Source organism: Nymphalis io, chromosome 4 (assembly GCF_905147045.1).
Source record: "Nymphalis io chromosome 4, ilAglIoxx1.1, whole genome shotgun sequence".
NCBI lineage: Eukaryota > Metazoa > Arthropoda > Insecta > Lepidoptera > Nymphalidae > Nymphalis > Nymphalis io.
This window is the reverse complement of record NC_065891.1, coordinates 13,776,923-13,795,594: the sequence shown is the minus strand read 5'-3', so window position 1 is coordinate 13,795,594 and position 18,672 is coordinate 13,776,923. Positions and strand designations below refer to the sequence as shown.

General features: G+C 31.6%; 1 protein-coding gene across 1 annotated transcript in view; it reads right to left on the bottom strand.

Moving 5' to 3' along the window:
* Window positions 1–18,672, bottom strand: part of LOC126768126 (neprilysin-4-like) — a 48,033-nt gene that overhangs the window by 12,513 nt on the left and 16,848 nt on the right. The window lies entirely within an intron of this gene.

The following is an 18,672-nucleotide window of genomic DNA, read 5'->3' as shown; positions in this document are numbered from 1 at the left end:
GTACAGCAACTGGACAGATACTCCTCAGCCACCAATTATTCTACCACTAACGATCAACACACTATACACACAATGCTTTGTTCTATTTTAATAAATATGTAATCGAAATAAAGAATCGGCGAATTGACGGTGTTTATACTTCTAGAAGTGACAATGTTTACAGATGAAGGTCACCATCATTTGCTCGTCTGCCTTTCGTAAATAAAATATAGCCAATATTTAAAATTGAAAATATGGACAATCGAGTACGTCAAATCTTTCACTTACATGTTTTTATAATTTGCAAATTAACGCTAACAAAAATCTAATACTTGCGTAATAAAAAGAAAGGTTGCAGGTTAATCAGACTGAAACGTTATATTTATCACATTGAAAGAAAATTCGCTTATATAAAATAAAAAGTTTGCAGGAATTATTAATGCTAGATCACAATTTACTCTCCATGAACTCTACTCGAACCTCTCGCTTCCAAGTATTGAAAAATTACTAATATATATTATTTAGAATCCAAATAACAGCTTAGCTCTTCGTGATAAATAATTATAATAAATTAATAAAAAAAAAAAATTATTTACACCCAAAATAATCACGTACACAATTTGTTTGCTGTATTATCTAAATGTAGGGTTTTTACATTAGCAGCACTGGACCTCTGACTCTGAAACTTATATTAATTGTACTATCAGAGTCAGCGATTCCTCGACAATTCATTGCACTCTAGACTATATTCCTAGAAAAGTATCTAAATATAATAATAATAATAAAGGCGTATTAAAAATATATATGTAAAAACAAAATGAAAAAAATTAAACAATTAATAATAATATGATCGTACGCGTGTTTTTGTATGTATATGTGTGTGTGTGTATGTTTGTGTGAGTGTGTATTCGTAATAAATACGGCCGCAGCTTCGCCCACTCAAAGAGGAGGGGAAAAGGTGCTTTATCCTTTTCTTTACTGCTGAAAATATGTATGCAAAATTTCTTGATGACAGATTGAGTTGTTAAGTCGTGAAAACCTAACGAACAAACAGATAAACAAACAAACAAACTTTTGCATTTTTAATATTAGTAAGGATATGTAATAATACTAAGCAACCCAATTTCGATTCATATAATTAGGTATGGGAGAGCCAGCTCTAGTTAAAATGAACATAGATAAAAATATATAGATATAGGGTAGGTATCTGTTATTATTAATATTTCCGGACCCAAACGTTCATAATGTAATTTAGTGAATTATATTATATCAAAAGAGTTTCTCCAGTTAGAGCATGGTACGCATTAACATAATTGAAGTGACGTTTTATTTATTATTTCCAATGACACATGATTTACGCACTTTATTTATTTATTATACTTTATTTTTTTACGCACGATCTACAGATATGGTCATGATCGTAATAAAACAATAATAATAATTAATAATTTTCCAGTTTGCTGTTATTTTATTCTATGGTACGTTTTAAAGTTAATTTTCCTTCCTACTACATTACATATTATATATTTTATAAGTTGTACAATTATAATAAATATTAATTTTATGTTATGGTAGCTGTTCATATAATTCTATAGGTAACAACGATTTATAAATGCTTTTATGCGCCATCTTGAATAAAGAATATTTAGATTTTTGATTTGGTTACATTATATACATTAACTAAACAAGTTATAAAAAAACCTTAAAATTTCTAGAATTTCTCAAATGAAACTGTAAGTGATATATAATTATTAATTAGATTACTTTATACTTCTATAATACAAATATATTAATTTTAAGTATTATAGAAATTTCGATCTATTTTCATCTCTTGGCTTAGAATACTAATAGGCAATTTTTATTTCATCCATAAAAGAAATATATCAGTAGTTTACTATAATATGATGTAAACACAAATGTTTTTACATAAATTTAGTTTTAATTACGATATGGATGACTAATGTGCAGGGCAATGCTCTTTCATCGATACCAAAAAAGTTTTACGCCAATTAAGATAAAAGATATCTTTTCAAGTGTAAAATATTGTCTTTTTGGATCGTTTTTGATAAATATTACAGGCTATCGACAAAGAACTGTTATGTTCGATATTTTTAATGATAAATTTTAACGTAAAAGTAAGAGCGTGGAGGTGATTATTAAAATTAAATGCATTTCTAAAGTTATATATACATACGAAGTCGGGAAGCATTTGTAATTAGATTATAATTACTGATTCGTTTTGTGATGTTCGTTGTTCACGGAAACAACCAAAATTGCATTTTAAAATCTGCGTTAAGAAAGGGTAAGTGTGAATCGTGCATCTTAACTAATTAATTACAAATTGAAGTAAAAATGTAGCAACATTAGTAATTACAATAAAATACTTTACTGCACACCAAAATAAAGAAACAATTTTTCAAAATATACAATTCTTACAGAGCCGTACAAATAAGGGATCTTATTTCTAGAAATAATTTTCTACCGGGCTACCTAAAGCTAGAGGAATAATATGGAGATGAGCGACAAACAAATAAAGAGGGAGATGGCATAATTGTCTTTAACATTGATATAAAGCTTTAAATGTGAAATTCAGTCACGGCACCCGATCTCGAAGGCGAACTGCACAGGATTCTATTCTATAGTATTTCCTGTGCAATTGTTTGTCTAAGCATGTAGGTACACTCTTCATTTCCTCACTCTCATAGTCTCAAAGATCGATTGGTCGCCAGTTTGATATGACTGAGAAAATACGAGTAGAACCAACGACCTTCTTTACTCCGAAATGCTTAATGCATTTTATGGCAGGAATCAAATTTTATTCTCTGGCACCGCGTCTTAAACTCAGAAATAGAAGATCAAGCGAGCGCCGTATTAGTTTGCCACTCAATCAAGAGGTTAATATCCTTCTAGTTTATGATTAGCGTAATAATAATTATACATTTCTTGCTTTAAGTAAAAGTACTATTGGGTTAAGGCCTCCTCTTCTTTGAAGAGAAGTCTTGCAGCTCATTCCACCACGTTGCTTCAGTGCTACCAGTATTGCATATACATGTGGCAATATTTTATCCGCTACATGCAGGTTTCCCTAAGACGTTTTCCTTTACCGCCGAGTACGAGATGAATTATAAACACAAATTAAGCTTATGAAAATTAAGTATTGATTGCCGCATACTTTCGGTTAAGATTCGGCTCTTCTCATCATATACTTGATTAAGCAAAACTTAAACTTATTTCAAATAAAAAATATTAGGTACACTTATAATGTTATCTATTATTTTTAATAGTTATTCAACTTTTACATTATGCACAGTACAGTAACAGCCTGTAAATGTCCCACTGCTGGGCTAAGGCCTCCCCTCCCTTTTTTGAGGAGAAGGTTAGGTGAGGATCTTATTCCACCACGCTGCTCCAGTGCGGGTTGGTGGAATACACATATGGCAGAATTTTGATGAAATTAGACACATGCAAGTTTCCTCACGATGTTTTCCTTCACCGAAAAGCACGAGATGAATTATAACAGAAATTAAGCACATGAAAATTCAGAGGTGCTTGCCCGGGTTTGAAACCACGTTCATCGGTTAAGATTCACGCGTTCTACCACTGGGCCATCTCGACTTTACATTATGCATAGAAATAATACTATTAATTTATTACAATCACTTGAAAAACATTTAATTTATAATATTAATAGCCGTAGTTACGACATTACTCTAACTTATGACGAACCAATACAATTATCAATAATCGTGGACTTAATATGCAAGTTACATAATATAAATTATTATATTTTTATTAACAAACAGCCACTTAAACGTTATTTAGCTTGTGATTCCTTAAACAACTGTGTCTTCTTCTTTCGAATGTCAAATCAATAATGTGAGAAAGAGAGAAATCAATGTTTAACTAAATAGCTACAGCTAAGCAACGTTTATAATTAAGGCCGTTATTTAACAGTTATTACTCCCGTAATCATTTAGAAAAGATTCAAAAAGATTGAAAAAAATAATCAACAAGGCTTATTATTACTGTACAGGACTTTATAAATGATAGAATGATTTGGAGTTATATATGAATATAATTGTATACGATTATAATTTTTTAATTAAAAAGTGTAACTACTGAGTTTTTTGGCGGCAGTTAACAAAAATGCTTGTCTACTTATATAAATTATATTTTGACTTTGCAAACCATAGCATATGGTTAGGACTCTCACATTATAAACTGGACCTGTGAGAAGTATAAATTTTTACATTGTCAATTCGCTACTAGCCATGGGATCCAACATGTTATGCCCCTTATACTTGTCATTACACTGGTTTTTCTCAACTTTCAAAGTGATTCGTGGTCAGTGTTGTGTGTTGAGTGGATGATACTGTTTATACCCATCCAGACATGATTTTTTAATTTTAATTATAAAAAAATAGTTTCGTCCTATTTCACGATATCCATGTCAATTTTTTTAGGTTTTTTTTTTCAAAAATTTAATTTTAAATTTAAGTATTTCATATTGTAAATTAAGAGTAAGTGCACACTATGCCAGATTATTGTTTCTGCCAACTTTTTAAATTTTTTTTTTAATAGAGGTTGCCTGGATGAGATAACTGTAGGCGATAAGGCCACTTTCGCATACTTTATGATCTAGCTGTTCTTTAATATACTATTTGTAAATTGTTTGCAATAAAGACTTAATAAATAAATATAATTAAGTAACAAACTTCCACGCAAACCATCATATCTGTTTGTTTATAATAGCTTATAGTTTATAAATTTTAATATAATGATAAACATTGAACCGTCTAGGGATTTTCTCACGTAACAAGGTGACTATTAAAACGACGGCCTACATTACAATATACTATCGTTTTACCTGCGGCTTCGCTCACATCATAATTTAGAATAGTTTCATTAGAAACCAATTTCCTTTACCTTTCTATAAAAATGAAAGATATTCATACAAACTTCCATTCCCTTTATCATTCACCTTAAGGGTTAAATTTAAAAAAAATATATTCCTTAGCGCTTGCTTAGGGTTGTATGTAATTTTCATGGTGCCGCCCCATTGGTATTAGTTTGAACTGCGCGTTGATATGCGAGTCAGTCTGTTATTCGTTTATACATATATGTATATAGAACAATTAGTTAAACACGACAAAAGTTTAAACAAAAGTTTATATAAATAATATAAAAGCCGAGACGGCCTAGTGGTTACAACGCGTGAATCTTAACTGATGATCGCGGGTTCAAACCCGAGCGAGCACCACTGAATTTTCATGTGCTAAATTGTGATTATAATTCATCGTGCTTGATGGTGAAGGAAAACATCGTGAGGAAACCTGCATGTGTCTAATTTCATTGAGATTATGCCACATGTGTATTCTACTAACCCGCATTGGAGCAGCGTGGTGGAACAAGCTCCAAAACCTTCTCCTCAAAAGGGAGAGGAGGCCTTAGCTCAGCAGTGGGACGTTAACAGGCTGTTACGGTACGGATAAATAATATTGTTGCTATATGACATAAAATATAGCCGTGTCTAAACAAAAGGACACTGAAATACTCATTGTTCATTAATATTTAATTTTATAACGAATAAAGCAACGACTTGGCTAACAACCATTTGAAGTCTAATTTTAAACAATTAGATGACACAATATAAAACGAAAAGATGAATCGAAATCATTAATAATTAAGTTTTATTTTTATTTTTATACTTTATACAAATGTTTTGTTATGCGATTACGTACATACTACTATTTATATTGATATATTGAGGATTACTTTCTCAAATAGCCGTCGGAGCTTGAAGTTTATAGACGATAGATTGCCATACACAATTAATATAATAAAAGTTGGATTACAATTCTAATGAAATGCTATTACGTAGTTCTGCAACTTTATTGATTGCCATATTCAATTAATAATAGTTTTCTTTTAATTGTAAGTGTTTAGTAAGCAATCCAGTATGTTTCAAGTTAAGAATATTAATTTTTTTTCTTTTTACCTGATGGTAAGTGGTCACCAAACGCCCTTAGACATTGGCATTGTAAGAAATGTTAACCATCGCTTACATCACCAATGCGCCACCATTTATATATTGTTTATATATAAATGTTTAACTATTTTTATCATCGTAATATTAATATATAAGGATTTCCTAACATAACTAAAACCATATAAGTAAACTGGTATATTTAATATTGAAGCCAACTCTTAACTCGGTGACTGTAACTTACGAGTAAGCTTAAGCGCAAGTTATAATAAGTAAATAATTAAAATTTGAATAGAGGAAATACCTTAGGAAGTTAAATATATATAAGGCAATATAAATATTACTAATTATATGGCAGTAATTAATTAATTAATGTTAATAATTTAATACGTTGATATACTTAGTTACTACCTAAATATATCATTTTTAAATTATTTTCAAAGTAGCAAGCTAAAGGCAAAAAGTAACAATTAAGACGTGATTAAGACATTCCAGTCCGAAGTCTTTACTATTTGTGGCTAAAGGCGGATCGCGAAGCTTCCGCGGATCGTCGGCGCGCGCGCAGGCGACGGAACGGAATGCAACCAACAATTGTTTTGCACCTAGCTATCAATTACACCATTTACACTTTCATATTGATTGCACACCTTAGCACACAGCTTATACCGGAAAACGCCTTAGATAAAATATAATTCATTATAATAAAATATTTGTATTTATGACATTTCCTTACTATTTCGTTTAGGCACATTGTTACTTTTGTGCATATTATTATTTTTAAAATTATTTACGGAAGAGTCAGTGCAAGCATTGAATAAGACTAATTGCTTGATAGTTATTTTATTAACAACAGTAGTTTTAATTGCTTTGACCCGGTCACGGCGGAATAGCGAATTACGCGTAACATATTATAGTGCTCGAGTGTGTGCACAAACACAGGAGCATCCAATTATTATTAACACCTATTCTAACTGGTGGTTAGACTTTGTGCATGCCCGTCTGGGTGGGTACCACCCACTCATCAGATATTCTGCCGCTAAGCAGCAATACTTAGTATTGTTGCATTGCGGATTAAAGGGTGAGTGAGCCAGTATAACTACAGGCACATGGGACAGTTTTCATGGTTGGTGGCGCATTGGCAATGTAAGGAATGGTTATTATATCTTACATCGCCAATGGCGGTGGTGACCATTTACCATCAGATGTACCATTTGCTCATCCGCCTGCCTATAACATAAAAAAACTCTTCATTCCGTCACTCTTATAATTTAATCGGGGTAGCAAACCATTAGGACTGAAGAAAGTTGAGGCGCAGGACCAACGGCTTTACATCTCACGGAAGTATTAACACTACCAACCTCCTAATATCCTGAGAATCTCTTGACAGTGAAACCCAATAATTTTTGACTGACCCAAATCGGAATTTAAATCTAACATTTCGAGATCTGCAGCTCTTACAGCTAGCCGGCTCATCAAGAAATGATGTATTGGCATCAAGCGATACATTTACTCGTCTGCCTTCTGTATTTATAAATAAAATAATATACACAGTTTTCAATATCGACAATCCTTATATAGTAATCTCCATAAATTATCATCAGTCACGCAATTTATGTATTAAAATTATAGCGTATTTTATACATCGTTACGTCCCCTTATAAATTGAATACGTAAAGACGACATCTAATGAACAATGAAGATTACTATATAGAATCTTGAAATGATTAAATTTTTGGTTATTCCCATTTGAGATGTTTGAGAAAATTCCATTACGTTTCGACGGTTACTTTTGTTAAAATAATATATATTATATACATACGAGAGATTGTGTCTGTTTATTGTATAGGTTTTAAAAGTATTATATGTGACTCTCTATTTTCTCCCTATCTCTCTCTGTCTCTCTCTCTCTCTCTCTGAATACTTGTACTGCTGTATAAGCATAATACTGAGTAGATTTTAATGAATAATTCTTAAGACAAAATAGCTGTTTTGTCTTAAGAATTATTTACATTAAGAAAATTATTTTTTGTGCCCTCTTAAAATAATCCTGGCAATAGAATAATGAGGGTAAAAGATCTGATAGAAGAATCGTGATTCAACGGGCAAATCGTGCTGGTATTCTTGCCATCATTCCTCGCCTCATGATTTGTACTTTACTATTTTGAATAATTATACTAATTTTGAATAGTATAAATACTTAAAGACATAGCAATACCAGTTTTTAAGGAACTACTATTCCTATTTACCCCTCCATTTAAGCATAAGGCTTTTGTGCAGTGGGGACGACATTAACTCAAGGGGTCATGAAAGAACCAGCAACTGTTACATCGTTAGGCGGCCCATAAGCCATTGCTTTATAAATGATAACTTTATAATTTTACCCGGTTACTTTATACACCAAACTTACCTTACAAGTGGCAATGTTTTCGTAGAGGGTAATAATTTTATACGTAATGTTCACACGAATAAAGCCGCGGGCACGATAGCTTGTTCATTAAAAATATTTTGTCTGAACAGGAAAATGATGAATAGGGTGCATATAAAAGTTATGATGAAGGTTATACATTGAGTTATCAAACTTAGGTTGTAAATGTTTATAATTTAATAATAACCTTACGTTTACCTCTTAAAACCTTGCGTAGTTTATCATGAGACAATATTTTTATTGTTATCTAACAATAAGAAGTAGATTTAAAAAGAATAATTTGATAATAAATAAAACTTATATAATTTAATTCCTATTTTGATTTATAATGAAAAGTTGTATGTGTATGAAATATATTAATAAACGATCAAATGGTCAAGAATACACATGCCTCACAAGTAAGCTGGATGAATTTTAGAACTATCTAGAAGTGTTTTCTAAATTGGTGTTTCCATATGGCTACTTAAAATCTTACTGTAAAAGGAAAATCATAAATTACAAATAAAAAAAAACCGTTTGCTCATATTTTCTGAAAAAATATATTCCAGATTGTAATCGCTTCGAACTAACGGTGACATCGCTTATTATTCACGCGGCAGACGCGACATGAATTAAACACACTTTGTATATGCTGACGTTGTATTGCAAGATACATAATATGTAGTATATAGACTAGGCAACGCGATAGCTAAAGCCTATCGTCGATATGTTTTATCACACACGTTTCACAGCGTTTAACTCTCGGCTTTGCTCGTATCAGAATAGCTTAATATCAATTCCAATTTCTTGTAAAATAAAGGATTTTGATACTTTCATCCCCTTTACACATTTTACATAATTACATTTTTATTTTATTTTTTTAAATAAAAAATAACTTATTAACCTAGTATGTAAAAATATTTTTTATTAAAGCAAATTCTCACGGTGCTTCCCCAATAGTTTGGTATATGTATAGATATAAGTACCTATACCTATTATTATACTTATTTCAAATAAGTCAAGTTTTTAGACATTACCATACCATGTAAATGTATATTTTAATCAACACCGAGCAAAGAAAGCCTAAGTTTTTTTTTTATTTAAATGTGTTTGGAGTCGACCTCCAAGTTTTAATTCAATTTATCGCATCCGGAGCGGCTCGCTTTTGTATTTGACTAATGCGGTTTTTTTTCAAATATCCCGTAAACTGTGCGCCGTACGCAAAGAGTATAAAGATCTGATTTGCAGAAAACAAATATAAGAAACAATTATTCATTGAAATAGCAGTAATAAATTTTATTTTCATCCACAATCGTAAAAATTAAACAAAATTATACAGCGATCCCAACTTGAATTTACTAGTAAGAGTTCCTTACATAGCTCAATTAAAAAATCTATTATTAAAGTGTTTTGTTGATCGCATCACTTCTATGATAACGATTGACGATGTGATTATCATTTGGGACTTTTACAAAGAAAACCATTAATTTAACGATACAAAAATACACATATAATATGTATATGTAATTTTTTTCATTGTTGTTGATTCAAAACATCGGGTGCAGATCATCTTGAGAAATATGGCGATTTCATCATCATTTATGTCTTCATCGTGAATGTACAACATGTAGTATAACCATTCATGATATCGATCAGATATATAAATAAATACAATTAGAGTCGAGTCACTTTGTCCCAGTCTCATTCAAAACTCAGGAAGTCATTGACCGTTAATAAGATTACCTAGATAATTTACATAACAATACGACAAAATCATCTTTCTTCCATACAAAACAACGATAACAAACAGTTAAACACATATATCAATGGCTATCATGTGTCACAAAGAATAAAGTTATTTCTTTGTATTCCTCGCATAAAGACCTTACATAACTGTACAAACAACACCGAGAGAAATGTTTCATGTCGCGAAAAGGGTGACCAAGATTTATGTTGATATCACGCTTTGTAGCTTTTTGAAACTTCATTATTTTATTTTTGAATTTAGAAGGTCAATGGGCTATATGATAAAGGTCATCTTCGGGAATTGTTAGATATGTAAGCCACACCACACACCACACCTTACACGTGACATCCAATATGTTATGCCTGGCTTACTCAAATCGGAACACAGTAATGGGCAGTAAAATAACTGACGAATTTGCCGCACATATTCAATCGGGTTAGCACAAAGCATAATATTTTTTTTATTTATAAGGACACTTAAGTGTAACTCACAATTTTAGCTAATATAAAATAGCGCTTTATAATAGAAAAGATTATTTATTGCGGTCTAAGAGTAAAAACAAAAAAAAGTTGCTGCATATAAAAAAAATTAAAAATAAAGAAAACCTGGTCACTCAAGCTGATTTTGATCGAAATTGCACATTCTATAGGATAACGGTTTTACAGGAACGAAGAAGTTTTATATTTTATAATTAATTGAAACCCAATTTGTTGAAAGTATTTAGAATGAAATAACGGCAACCTATTGTTGTGATAATAATCCCCTAACGGTACTAGCGAATACATTTCGACCCAATATGTTTCAATCGATCAATACGAATCGAATTAGATGCTAGTTTTTTCTAACCCTGGCTTGGATTTACTTCATTTCTCTTCGCAGATTAAGAAATTCAATATTTTCTTTTTCTTTGTCGTGACACTCTTGTCAGAGCGGTCGTGGTCGCCATGAAGTATTATGAATTATTCGGCGCAGATGTTATTCGCCTCACGAGCCTTCGCCATATATCCCTGTTAGTGGTAAGTCTCGTGCATTCATGCAAAGGACCGCCAACAGTTGTTTCTATTTGCCCGGTCCATTTATATTTTAGTCTTCAAAAATTAAATCTAAGGCTAGATGCTAAAAGGGCCAATATCAATAATTACTTTTGGCAATCAGAATAGAAACAATAAACAGATGCTGGCTGTTTTATATATAATATAATATGCCTTTTTCGTTATATTGTTGGTATTATGTTAAGCTTATAGTGTTTTAGCACAAACAAACTATCATTATTTTTCAAATTGGCAAATTAGAAAAATGATGTACTTCTACCCTTCTTCGACCTTCACTTACTCATATTTAAAATTTCACAGTCAATAATTTAAGTTAAAGTAAGTATATTTTTAGTTTTTACTCGCACATTTTACTTAGGTTGAAGCTGTTTGACCTCTAATATTTGTATACCTACTGTTAATGTAAATTTAACATAACATATTGAATTCTCTGGTCGTTACTTTCAATTAAGGTAGGACCAGCTCGAATCACGGTTCGCCGAACTTGAGTTATTGTGTGGGAGATATGACGAAAATTTAAAGGTTATTGCTCTCGTTAATGTTTAGCAAAAACATGTTTTGCATGTAACGGGAAGAAGCTACAGGACCGAAATTATCGTAATTCAAATACTTTTAAGCTCGGCAACCGTGTTTAATGATAATAATAATTTCTTTATTCAAGTAACAAGATTCATATACAAAATTACAAAAAAATAAAATAAACGCTACTATCTACCACGTATACAATTTACTGGTCCAGTTGAAACTTTACAACAGCGGTTTATAAATATACAGTCTAGTCTGTTAGCTACCATGATTAGAATTTTGTTTAACCACGTCGTCATTTCAGGCCTGCCTGAATAAATATAAAAATATTGAAAAAAATCACATTACAAAAATTTACATTTACATTTTAATAGCCCACCCGCGATTTTTTTTTAAATATAGTTATTGGATTGAAATTTTAATTTTATCACATCATACCATTAAGTAACTGAAAAAAGGTTTTAGTCTGGTGAAAATCGTGATAAAGGAACTTTATTTATTCAATTATCATCTAAAGGTGTTTGTTCATAATTGCAATAAGCATTGAGGATATTTGTATCTTAATTCGTACAAATAGGACAATTTATATGCCAACGTTGTCAAGGGGTACAGATATGGATAGTTTGGTTATCAAAATGAATTTATGCACTGAATATAATTATTAAAGGCAGGGTAAAATAAATTTAGTTGTACCGTAACAGCCTGTAAATGTCCCACAGCTGGGCTAAGGCCACTTCCTTTTTGAGGAGAAGGTTTGAAGCTTATTCTATCACGCTGCTCCAATGCGGGTTGGTGGAATACAGATGTGGCAAAAATTCAGTGAAATTAAATATATTATAATAGTAAATTATTGCAGGTTTCCTTACGATGTTTTCCTTTACAGAACAGCACGAGACGAATTATAATCACAAATTAAGCAATACAAACAAAATAAAGGATGAATCAAAATTTGTTATTAATTAATATCTTGTCGTCAAATTTTCGGTGTCATCAACACTCAATCTTTATAAGGGTATGAATTATATAATAATTAAATGTCAACGACGTAACGTCCACTGAATATGTAATTATTTTTTTATGCCTGTCTGCTAAATCATCTTGTGGCATTTTAATAATGTTCCTTTTATTTGTGAAATTATAAAATTAACTGACTTTTTCACATGAATAACTTTTTTATTTAATTAAGATTGTTTATTTTGGACAATTACGAATTATACGTTTTAAAGGTCACATGCTTACCCGGCTGTTTCAGAAGAAAGGTATTATTGGAGTGATTTTTAAGACTAACTGGCTCGATGATACACGACGACGACGAGTTGACGAGTGACATGAGAGTTATGTACCATATGCTGTAAGTCATCACACTCTTTATCTTGTTATTGGATTTCCAACCTAATAAATAACGACCAAAACCTATTGAGTGCGATATAAAAACTAAGTAATTGAAAAGACCATTAAAAATATGTAGCTCTTGCATATATAATATAATAACAATACAAACAACATGTTTTATTAACATGTTTTAAAAGATTCGTTGCAACATCAACTGGTCAAATAGAATTTAAAATAACTTATAAATAAGAAAATAATAAATTTAAAAAAAGATTTCACTTCAATTTTTATAAACTAGTTTACGCCGTGCTTCGTCAGCGTCTGAGGAGGGGCAGTTGTTAAGTATATATCCTTTTTATATGCCCCTGACATCGTAAATGCAAAATTTTATGATGATCGGTTGATATAAGACGTGAAAGCTTAACAAACAAACAAACGCACTTTTGCATTTATAGTATTAGTAAGAATATTTAATAATTATTTTATTTATTATATTATATACTTATTAATAATCTTATATATCTATCACATACACACATATATATTATATTCATGACAACAATTCAATTATGGTAGCAATAATATATGTGTGTATCCGCTTCTAGAGAAAGTTACGTGAACTAAACGTGGACATATTAAAACAAATAAAAACATTTTAATATAAATAGATTTATACCAGTAATGTTAAATCTATCAATACAGCAAGTAGGATTTTCAATATTACTTATTTGTTACAATTCCAAAGTAAGTGTAAACCAAAAAGACTCACGATTCAATATATATATATATATTATAGTATAAGAAGGCGGACGAGCATGGTAATGGGCCACCTGATGGTAAGTGGTCACTAACGCCCAAAGACATTGGCATTGTTAGAAATGTTAAACAGTGCTTACATCGCTAATGCGCCACCAACCTTGGGAACTAAGATGTTATGCCCCTTGTGCCTGTAATTACACTGGCTCACTCACCCTTCAAACCGAAACACAACAAAAACAAGTACTGCTGTTTTGCGGTAGAATATATATGCTGATAAGTAGGTGGTACCTACCCAGACGGGCTTGCACAAAGCCCTACCACCGGTAAAATTATACACCAAGTATTAAATATATAATTTTTATCAGTTAAAATAAACATTGTAATGTAGAATTCCATTTTGGGTTCTCTTTATATCTTTATATATAAGCATAGCCAAGTGAGAGGACGTCAACGCCTGCGTTACAATTACACATTTCCGGCTGCTTAAAATGTCGGCCAAGTCGTCAGGTTCACTGCCAAAGCAAAACTGTGCTAAGTTCTAAAGTCCGACGCACCGTTTCATGGAATAACAATTTAAGAAGAAGTGGTATGCGCGCGCATCGATTAATTAATTAAAAGTTAATTACGAATCGAGTGGATTTTGAAAATATTATTTCAAATCACCGGTTATTGGCAAGGTTAATATGTAAACTAAAAATTCATGAGTTATGTTTTTTTAAGGGTTTGAGTATGAATTTATAAATTTATATAGTTTTTTTTTATGAATATGACTTAATAATCATTTGTATAAATAAATAAAGCTTATTTCCTTTTACCGTAATACAATACCGTAGTTGATTAGAGTAAGTCTGTGAATGTCCCACTGCTGGGCTAAGGCATCCTCTTACTTTGAGGCAAAGGTTTAGAGCTTAGAGAGTTTATTGCGTGGGGGAACCACGCTTTACCAATGTGGTTAGTAGCAGAATTTCAGTGAAATTAGACACATACAAATCTGATTTATGGCTTCATCGCCGAGATGAATTCCATAATATTATTATTATCAATAACTCCGGCTTCACTCACGTGATTTATGTGAGTTATTCGAGTAATACTTGACGTGTTCTGACGTCGGAAACCGTGACTTATGATGATGGAAATAACAGTAATTCAATAATATAATATCGTAATTATATCAATAATAATAAGGCTCTATATCATTTCTATTACTTGTGTTATCTGTTCAGTATTCTCGATTGTTAATTAACGCAGCGCACGTCCTCTTTTCACCGCTCGACACAAACGTGAGTGTTACCGTGATGGTATGTGACGGGCTTACGGAAAATAACAGTGAAAATACTACAGATTAATGTGATAAAAGATTTAATGTGGAAATGTTTTATCAATTCAAAACGTACATACTATTAGGACTATATCGCGATTGATATCGAAAATATACTTTCTTTAACCGCATAGATATCTTTAAAAAAATTATGCTCATGCAACACATAAGAAATATTATGCATTGCAAAAACGATTCACTGAAAGGTAACATACAGACGTTATACTAAAATTAGACTTTGAAATCGTCTTCTCATCTCGTTTAAAAAAGTTGCACTAAAATTTTGCGAGTACGTTTCACTTCATAAGCAATATAAAATATGTAACAGTTTATAAATGTCCTGCTCATCTAAGAACTCCTCATCTTTTGAGGAAAGTGTTTATGAAAATATATTTAAAATATATTAAAACAATATCACGATGGTTAAATTAAAAAATAGTAATATTACGTTGTTACTTTAAATGACGTAACGTCATATTTTGGAGTGTCGTGTACAACGTAGCATAATCGCGTCTAAAAAGGACTTCACTTTCCCTCTTAATTGCTGTTGCTCGAGGTTCGAGGTTCGGGCCGCGAACTTTCACATCTTCGTCTGTTCGTACAGTAAGACCTTCACTTCCTACTGAATTTTCGATTACTACAACTTTTCTGTATCTAAATTATATAGCTTAAAATTGGAATTAATTTATTTTCCTTTACCATAAATATTTAAGATCTCAACTTACTTAACTAAGTTATGAATATGTATTTTTAGGCAAAAAAAAAATTGATATTTAAGATGTCAACTCTATACGTGTAGCTATATTTTGCAACACCTGTAATTAAGAAGACACTTGGTTTATACTTTATATAATAGTATGCTTAAAGACTCTTTTGTATTTATCAGTGTACTCCTTGTTGGTGCAATAAATAATAATTAAATAGCTCTGAGGAATTTAAAATAACATTATTTTACTCATATAACTGGTCTGGTCTTTAGTCATTTTCGGATGGACACCGATGTTATAATAGACGACCAATGAACATACAGATTAAATTAGAAATCTGACTTTAACCAGCATTTCAGGACCTGGTTAAGGTAAGTCTACTTAACTGTGTGTGTGTGTGTAAGTGATGGTGCCTTGTACCAACGACAAACAGGTTCAGGTCATATTGTTCAAAAGAATAACAATATTCCAATGAACAATGCGATACATTCTTTTTATGTTTAATCTTTTAGAGACTGGCATGTAAAATCTCTCTAACAACAAGTTTCCAATAAATTTTAATTCTGGATAATAAAAAAAAAGTTTGAATTAAATAAACGATACAATAAATCGTAGAATTTTCATTATTTGTCAATAAGCTAATTGTAACGTTTCATCATCATCATCATCATCAACAGCCAATCATTGTCCACTGCTGAACATAGGCCTCTCCCAAGGTGCGCCAAAGCTCCCTGTCCTCCGCCTACCGCATCCAGTCGGTACCCGCCACCTTCTTACGGTCATCGGTTCACCTGGCTGGAGGGCGCCCATTGCAACCTTAACGTTCATTTTAGTATCTTTATATTATATGCAGTCCACTTGTTTTTTAAAGTAACATTGTAATAAAAAGTGCAAAATACAATATAACACACCTCGCTCGTCTTTAAATCCAAAACCCTACAAAAAAAAATCAACGTTATCGCTCCGAACAGTAATTTAATTTTTGTTTGATGAATTTGCATCGGAAACGCCAGAAGTTGTCTACAGGTGGTAGGGTGTCTATGGGCGATGGTGTACGCCAATAAATGGTCCGCCGTCCGAATAAAACCAAAAAAAGAATTCGTAATATTTGTATAGTTTTTTATTTATTTCGAGAATGAAGACGAAATGAAATTAGTAGCTCTTTGACTTAAGATTAGAGGAGACCTTTGCCCAACAATGGAACTAACAGACTAAGTGTATCGCTATATTGACAAGAGTAGTTCAAGGTGGTCCACGGATCCGTAAATCTATTAATATCATATAATTTACCTTCCTAGCTTACAAAGTCGTACAATGTCGGGCACATCACGAGACAACAGCTGTCACGAGTTTAAGTAACGTGATCTCTTTATCCTATCACAGCAACTAAATACCAATAACGTAAACTTGTAATCGATATAATTTACAATACCAAATTGTTATTCACATATAGTAAAGGCGTTATAATATAAAAAAAAATGATTGACAAATATAAGCTTTTTAAATAAAATGCATCTCTTTTTTATCATTATCTTGATAAAAAAGAGGTGAGTTGGTGTATGATGTTTTGTTCTTTAGTTTAGGTTAACACCCACCCGTGTTAACACTGTGTCATTGTGACTTGTAAAACACAACCTGTAAATCCTCTCACAAAGTATCAGCGATCCGATACGACCAGCAGTACTATTCTTTGAGAAATCTCTTTATTACTCACCCGTTAAATATTGACAATCGACTTATCGTTATATACATACTATTTTGAATTGTGTATTCTTGCAAAGATATATTTTTATGGTCAATGTCGCATATCACTTTCTGACATATCACGACCGAGGCATTCGGGCCTCCAGACCTCTAATTCCGGCTCCAGCTTAGGCGCAGAACCAACAACTTGCTGTCCAAGGCTAAAACTTAACTTTAACTTCAAAATTAATAATATGACTGAGGACTTTTCGACAGAAAACTCCAACAACAATTTATTAGTTTAGTACTGTACGATCTACTTTCTTATCATTTTGCCCAAAAGTTTCAACAGAGTTGCACAAGTCTTACTACTATTACTTTATGTAATTTTATAAATAATATGTGATTTTCACAATGTTTCTGAAGTGAAAACTTCTTTAGGCGCGTTGCGCTGGTTCATCGGAGGGGATAGACTCGTGGCCTCGCATCACCTACATGCTAATGTTAATATAATTCCATAGAGTATAGTCGATTTTCGTATTTATTGAGTTATTTACTGGGATTTAGTATTAATTATTATTTCATAATTTGCGCACATCAATAGTGTAAGATCATTACTCATAAATAATTATTATTAGCGTAATAAATACGAAAGTTGACAATACTCATAGTTATAATAAGTTATAAGTACTAAAACTGATATGTATGGATAAAAAAAATTAAGGGTGGTATTCCACTCGTTATATATCCACGTGAAGACTTTAAAATCTGTCTGTTATCAATTATAATTGCTGATTCTTTATATTGACATGACACGATGACATTACAAGCACTATAAGTAAGTGTTCCTAATAGAATCAATTAATTGAAAAATTATAATAAAATGATAAAAATTTACTAGTTTATGATTTATTTCTATGTATTCACCCAACTACCTATCTGGATGTCAAATTTGAACTTTCTAAGTTATTTGGAACTGGGTTAGAGTTTCGATCTATAGATCAGTCAGTGATAAAAATGACGATTTTTGGACGTTAATATCTTAATAACCGTTTGAGTTGTATTCATGAAATTGGAAACACATATGTATCTCGCAAATCTAAATATATGAGCCAAATTTGACATGTTTATATGAAATAGTTTTTGAATTATGAGGAGGTACAAGTGGCTCCAAATAGTT